General features: G+C 36.1%; 1 protein-coding gene and 1 long non-coding RNA gene across 2 annotated transcripts in view; one reads left to right on the top strand and one right to left on the bottom strand.

The window, feature by feature from the left end:
* LOC115213525 (stAR-related lipid transfer protein 5-like) overlaps nucleotides 1-7,500 on the bottom strand; it is a 55,385-nt gene that overhangs the window by 16,583 nt on the left and 31,302 nt on the right. The gene's annotated exons all lie outside the window — the stretch shown is intronic.
* Nucleotides 1-7,500, top strand: part of LOC118763767 — an 18,461-nt gene that overhangs the window by 2,495 nt on the left and 8,466 nt on the right. The window contains exon 2 of the long non-coding RNA XR_004999521.1: nucleotides 5,238-5,241. This is a non-coding gene — a long non-coding RNA (uncharacterized LOC118763767). The remainder of the gene's footprint in view (nucleotides 1-5,237; nucleotides 5,242-7,500) is intronic.

Below are 7,500 nucleotides of genomic sequence, written 5' to 3'. Positions count from 1 at the left end.
AACAACAACAGTTACTACTACAGCAAAAAATGCTGCAATTAATGAATAGTAAGTCGTCAGGAAATACTGGAAAAATGTTCCCACCAGATTAGGTTGGGAACTTGAGTTTAAGTACGAATCAGACGAAGTAGCTACTTTCGAGGCTAACTATAGAAGATAAAGACGCAGGAGTGGCTGTGTGGTAAGTAGCTTGCTAACCAACCACACGGTTCCGGGTTCAGTCCCACTGTGTGGCATCTTGGGCAAGCGTCTTCTGCTATAGCCTCGGGCCGACCGATGCCTTGTGAGTGGATTTGGTAGACGGAAACTGAAACAAGCCTGTCGTATATATGTATATATATATATGTGTGTGTGTGTGTGTTTGTGTGTCTGTGTTTGTACCCCTAGCATTGCTTGACAACTGATGCTGGTGTGTTTACGCCCCCGTCACTTAGCGGTTCGGCAAAAAGAGACCGATAGAATAAGTACTGGGCTTACAAAGGATAAGTCCCGGGGTCGATTTGCTCGACTAAAGGCGGTTCTCCAGCATGGCCGCAGTCAAATGACTGAAACAAGTAAAAGAGTAAAAGAGTAAAGAGTGCAAAGATTGAAATGACGATATGAAAACGCGTTTGATCTTAGGAAGACTAGCGGCAGGAGAACATGATCGATACATCAATCCCGTACTCCTGAAAAACACCTTCTGACATATTGTGTAAATTTTTTAGTGAGAAAAGCTCATTCTTCAATACACGTTGAAAATGTTTGAACCTAGAAAAAAACAACGAGAACTACATCACTTATGTTGGTAGAGTTAACAGGAAATGGGAAAAGTTCAAACTTGACGAATTAACGTCAGATATGTTCAAGTGCCTGATACGTATTCAGGGTCTAACTGCAGAAACAGACGCAGAAGTAAGAACAAGAATTCTCGCCAAGCTGGAACAAAACCAGGCTATAACCTTACTCCAAGTATGAGAAGAGTGTGAAGGAATAGTAAATTTAAGACACGATAGGGAAAATAGAAGATAAAGATTGCTCCCAAGTGAAACAAGTGCGAAATAGGCAGAATAGAAATCAAGTGTGTACTAAAATATAGTACAAATAGAACAAAAGTCAGGAAAGAAAATAAAACATGTTTGCATGTGGAGGTCTACACCTGAGCAAACGATGTCGATTTAAGAAAGCACGATGTTTCTGTTATGGGAAAATTGAACACGCAAAAACGCACAGTAAAACCAAGATGACAAAACGCGGGAACAAAGGAAAAAAAATAAACAAGATGTCGTCGAAAGAAAATGGTAATATAACAAAGAGGTAATTTGTGAATGGGAAAATTAAATAGAAGATTAAAAATGCAGTTAGACACTGGAAGTGATATTACCATTGTAAATAAGAAACTTGGAAGTATGTCGGTAAGCCGAAATGAATTAAATCTACAAAAGCCGCACATAGTGTTATAGTGATTGTATTTTGTCGGTGAATTTATGTGTAATGTAACATTTCGTGACCAAATGGAAACGGCAAAAATATGTGCTAAAAAGTTCAGTTAATCTATTCGGCACAGAGTGGATGGAATTGCTCAAATTGTGGAATAGGCCTATAAGTGTTTTGTGTGAGAATACAGTCGGTTCAGTCGAAGGTTCGAATGCGGCTGAGGAGTTGAAACAAAAAATAAAACACTTGTTTCCATATATCTTCTCCGAGGAACTGGGTTGCTGCACAAAAGCAAATGTAAAAATTGCAGTAAAACAAAGTGTAACACCTGTATTAAAGCCAAAACCGAATGTACTGTTCGCGGCAATAGAGCAGGTAAACAAGGAACTTGAAAGACTTGAAAGTTTAGGAATAATCGAGAAGACGGACCACTCAAACTGGGCAGCATCTACGGCCTACGTAAAAAAGAAAAACAACAAGTTAAGAGTTTGGATGATTGCTTAATCTCACATAACTGCCTATTGCTGAGTCCTGAGAAAGTGTTTGAAAAATTGAATTGAGGGAAATTCTTCTCAAAATTAGAACTCTCGGAGGCATATCTACAAATTCAAGTAGAAGAAACACTTATTAACCATTAATACACACCATGGGTCATTTAAACGTAAACGGCTTCTCTTCAGCAAGTAACAGATACACTGCTTGGTGACTGATTTTGCTATTGCCTATTTAGGCGATGTTCTAATGAAAAGGGGATCATATTAGCAACATCTAGAACACGTTAAAAGGGTATTCGAGATTAAAGAATACGGGTTCAAGTTAACGGAAGAAAAATGCGAGAATTTTGTTTGAAAAAAATTAAATACTTGGGACAGATAATCGATAAAAACAGACGAAAACCGGATCCATCCAAAGCAACGGCAAAAAAAAAAAATTGCCCACGCCGAATAATGTGACTGTGCTACAAGCATTCATAAAAAACTAACCTCCGCAACTGCGACAAATTTTTTACATGAGCTGTTTGCGAAATTGGCATCCCAAACGCGATGGTGTCTGACAATGGAGCACAATTAGTGTCTTTTGAATTTAAAACGTTTTGTAAAACGTTCGCGGTAGAACATGTAACTACTGCGCCATGCCACCTCAGATCTAACGGACAGGCAGAACGCTTTGTCGATACGTTCAAGAGAGCCCTAAGAAAGTCAAATAAGGAAGTCACGGATGAGGTAGCTCTACAACAATTCTTAAGAGCATACCGTGTGACACCAAGCCCAAATACACCAACAGGTATGTCACCAGCGGAGCTGATGTTTGCGCGGAAAATAAAATCAGTCTTCGATAAATTGCTACCTGGCAAGAAAAGAAAAATTGCAAGGGAAAAAATACAGCAAAATTTTTCAAGGGGCATATAAGAACGGAAAATAGAGTTGGGAAGATGGCGTGGTTATCAAACGCATTGGAAAAATACTATTCTTCGTAAAAAGTAGAAAAGAGACATATAAACCAACTGAAAAAAATTTCGTTGAGAGCGAATGGAAGAACCAATGAAATGGTTAATTGATACTTTTTAATTATTTCATATACGAGTGATTGAACCAATGCGCACAAGCGTAAGAAAAAGATAATGTACGGAGTTTCTGGAAGTAGATGCCAAACGAAAACGATATTAAATGTGTAATTGAAAAACTCAAAGGGAGGTGGGATAAAATAAAAATCATTGCCAATAAAACAAATAAAATGACATTCCCTAAGAAAAAAAAAAAAACTTAAAAGGGGAGATGTGGGTATAATAGTAATAATGGTACACCCCTCCCACGTGCAAGTGGTATATGCTAGTCGCTATAAACGAATCTTAGTGATGAGCATGGTGAGAGGTTCCACCAGGACATGTCTGAGATGGAAACAGGGTATCAAGGCTGGTTCAGTCCACACATGATGGGTGACCAGCACGACGCATAAGCGCAAGAGCAAGTGTCTCAAACATTTCTGAGCTGAGCATATAAAAAATAAGGTGAGTATTCCCTTAACATAAATATGTACCATTATATTAAAATACTATCTACCTTGAATATAAATATACTATATACAGTACTAATATACTATTATAATAATCATATACCTTGAACGTAACTATTCCTGATTCTAATATAGCATTAATATATAATTATGCGCATAACTCAAAATCCTGATGTGCTACAGCAATTCTGAGTTCAGATTCGGAATCAGCGTATTCGATTTAGTTTAGTACAGCCCGATTTATCTGGGTAGACGACAATAAATCTTTTTTTCTTGCCCAGTGACGACCGCTGTCGTCATATAGACCTTCTTGATCAGAAAAGAATATTTCTCGAGCATATGACAAGCTAAATAATAATAATTTAGTTGGAAAATAAGGCGGCGAGCTGGTCGAATCGTTAGCACGCCGGACAAAATGCTTAGCAGCATTTCGTCCGTCTTTACTTTCTGAGCTCAACTTCTTCCGAGCTCGACTTTGCTTTTCATCCTTTCGGGGCGATAAAATAAGGACCAGTCGAGTACTGGGGTCATTCTAATCGACTTGCCCATCCTTCGAAACTACTGGCCTTGTGCCAAAATTTGAAACCAATAATTTAGTTGGGAAATGAGGAAACTTTCAATTAAACAACGCCGTCTCTTACAGATGCAAGTAAATTTGTAACTGTGGAACAAGGAACTTCCTTTCTATCTCTGTCATTAAAAAAGGGTTGCTTATATTCTCAAATACTTCAGAACTCTGTGAAGGAACTGAACTGCTTTGATCTAGCTATATGCACTCAGAAACACATACATGAAAAGTCCTTCTTTACTAGTCCCTTTTTCATATCCATAAATATAAAATGACTCCTCCTTTTCTTCAAAAACAATCACTTGCTCGTACGACACTCAAAAATCCCATTATTATATATGTATTAGTTGTACGTATGTTTTTTGTATACATGAATTTACATAGATACATATATGTATATGTGTTGGTATATGTATGCGTGTGAATGTGTATATATATGTATGTATGACTGTGTTAGTATATATATATATATATATATAATATATATATATATATATATATATATACACACACATAAGTACCAGACCACTCTTGCAAACACATAAAATACACATATTACGACTCAGTTTCGCCTATATGTCTTAAGACCAAGTTGGTTAATATATTTATATAATGTAGAGTCTCCCCTCCTCTTCCTTCTCCTCCACCATCACCAGTACCACCACCACCACCACCTTCTCCTCCTCTGCAGGAATAGACACAGACACAGTAGATAACCCCCCCACACACACACAATACATACACACACATGCACACATACACATCCATATGTATATGAAGAAATCATCATCGACACGTATATCTATGTTTATGTTTTCATGCATTCGTGTATTATTTCTGATATTGGGATAGTGTATGTCTGGATCTAATTGGCGAAGCGATATTATAATAATCTAGTTATTTACGTTTCGGTAATTAAAGTGTTTATACAGTATATGCTTTCATTTCGATGATAAAATATTTCTTCTTAGTTAATTGAGTTTTAACTGTTTATTTATCTGGAGTTATTATGATTATAGCGGAATAATTTGAGGTATTGAGTTTCTATTTACAAGAGATTACGGACTCGCTTCTATGATTGTGTAATATTTTACATGCTAGATGTATTTTGAGCACTTCTACTGTGAAAAGTCTACACTCGTCTTTTATTTCCGATGTATGCGATAGCTGTTGCAGTGGTGCTCCACTGCATTCTGTAACCAATGCCTTTAGATATTAGACACAAAATATATTCTGCTAGCGGAGTTGCGTTACATAATTTTCTGTTATTAAAAGTATGTCAATCCACAGTTGACCTGCCCTTAAATATATTTCATGTGTATTAAAAGTATGTCTAAGCGCAGTATATCGGCGCTTAAATGTATTTAATTACACTCGATTAATTATATGTACCTCGATATGAAGATTTTCAAGAGTTTTGGCACCAATACATATATAAACTTGATAAAACAATGACATTATCGTGGCCATTTTCAAAAGCATATCCAATGGCTTCCCGTTAACAATTACATTCTACTGCTTACTAACAGAAATTTAGAAGTAATTTCAATATATTGAATCAGTTCAATGCATGCATTAAGCTCTGGGTCTGAGTCTAAAGCTCTGGGTCTGAGTCTAAAGCTCTGGGTCTTAAATGATTCTAACTCTTTGCATTTTGTCCCGTAATTTCAATTTTACCACATTCTCGAAAGGAGCTGATTCGCCTAATCTTCAAGAATAACTTTGAATGTATTCAGTCCGTTTACGTTGGGATTAGAACCTTACTCTTTTAGCAATTAGCAACTTCTTGACGAGAAGCAAATGACATTATTGCAGATCTTATGTAACTAAAATTCATTACTTCTAGTTCTGAAGATTCCTCTATTACGAAAATTAATATCAGCGATAGCATAGGGGAAGAAATATGAGTAATATTCTATGACAAATAAGAGAAAAAAAAGTAAATATGAATAAACTAAATATAATATGTAATAGAGATTGCTGCAGAAGAAAAATAATGAATTTTATCGTTGCTTTGTTAAACATTCCATTTACGGAATATAATAGCTTCAAGTATGTCGTTTTTATTGAATATACCATATTCTTCGACAGGAACTTGAAATACATCAGAAACATCGAACATTTTTTGCATGGCTTAGCTTTGCCTGGCTTCCTTTACGCTTAATAGGCATAGAATTTAGGTAACTGTTCAAAAGTAAGTCTTCTTTCAGAGAGATACAAGATTATATGTTATATATTTATATCTATCTATCTATCTATCTATCTATCTATCTATCTATCTATCTATCTATCTATCTATCTATCTATCTATCTATCTATCTATCTATCTATCTATCTATCTATCTATCTATCTATCTATCTATCTATCTATCTATCTAATCTATCTATCTATCTATCTATCTTATCTATCTAATCTATCTATCTATCTATCTTATCTATCTATCTATCTTATCTATCTATCTATCTATCTTCTATCTATCTATCTATCTAATCTATCTATCTATCTATCTATATTATCTATCTATCTATCTATCTATCTATCTTATCTATCTATCTATCTTATCTATCTATCTATCTTATCTATCTATCTTATCTATCTATCTTATCTATCTATCTATCTATCTATCTATATCTATCTATCTATCTATCTATCCACCTGCTTGTCTGCAACGGCATGGATTGTTATTTAGTGGACAGTAGTACATTCTCAATTTTTTTCTTTTTTGTTCTACTTGCTGAGTCTGAGTGTCACTGAGTCTGAGTGACGCTCATGACTTTGATATGTCTTCCAAGACAGGTTAGATTGATGCCGTTAATGTTCCGTTTAACTGCTGTTGTTGTTGTTGTTGAAGGTTAACACCAGCAAGAAATACAACAGAGGCGAGAAAATTCCAGAAGCTCTGAGGATGAAGGATTTGGTAAAAAGAGCAGTGCGGGAAAAGAATGTGGACATGCCAACGATAGAAGAAGTGGAGTGGAAAGCGGATCAATTGTGCCTGAGTGGTAGAACTACGAGAGCAAGAAAATCCGAGGAGCAGAGGCTGTTGTCATGGTGATAGAAAGGACAAAGAGATGATACAGCGTAGGTCAGATGCTGCAGTAAGTCTGTTAATGATGAAGATCCAATAAGCCGAGTGGCCCATCTCTTAATGCGATCAAAAGTGCTACAATTGTTATCAGCATCACATTCCCAGATGTAGGGATAGCGCCATAGTGGAGTGTCAGCAACTGTTGGGGAGTGAAATATCTTCTGAACTTAAAAAGGACTAACCTGTGGGCTCCTGTCTTAGATATGTTAAAGATATGCTTTCACTAGGAGAGATCTTCAGTTATAGTGCGACTCAGTATTTGGAGCAGTTGTGAGGGCTCTTAAAAAGAAAGCTATAGTTTTGTTATATTTTCTTTATATAGACAGTGCTTTACTTTAATTGTAGCTGTTAAGAGACAATGTTCGTATGGTACCTTTGGAGGAAGTTCTCAAGGCGCACGTCTATAAAATGAAT

Source organism: Octopus sinensis, linkage group LG6, assembly GCF_006345805.1.
Source record: "Octopus sinensis linkage group LG6, ASM634580v1, whole genome shotgun sequence".
NCBI lineage: Eukaryota > Metazoa > Mollusca > Cephalopoda > Octopoda > Octopodidae > Octopus > Octopus sinensis.
Note: the sequence above shows the minus strand (reverse complement) of the source record. Positions and strands in the feature narration are given on the sequence as shown.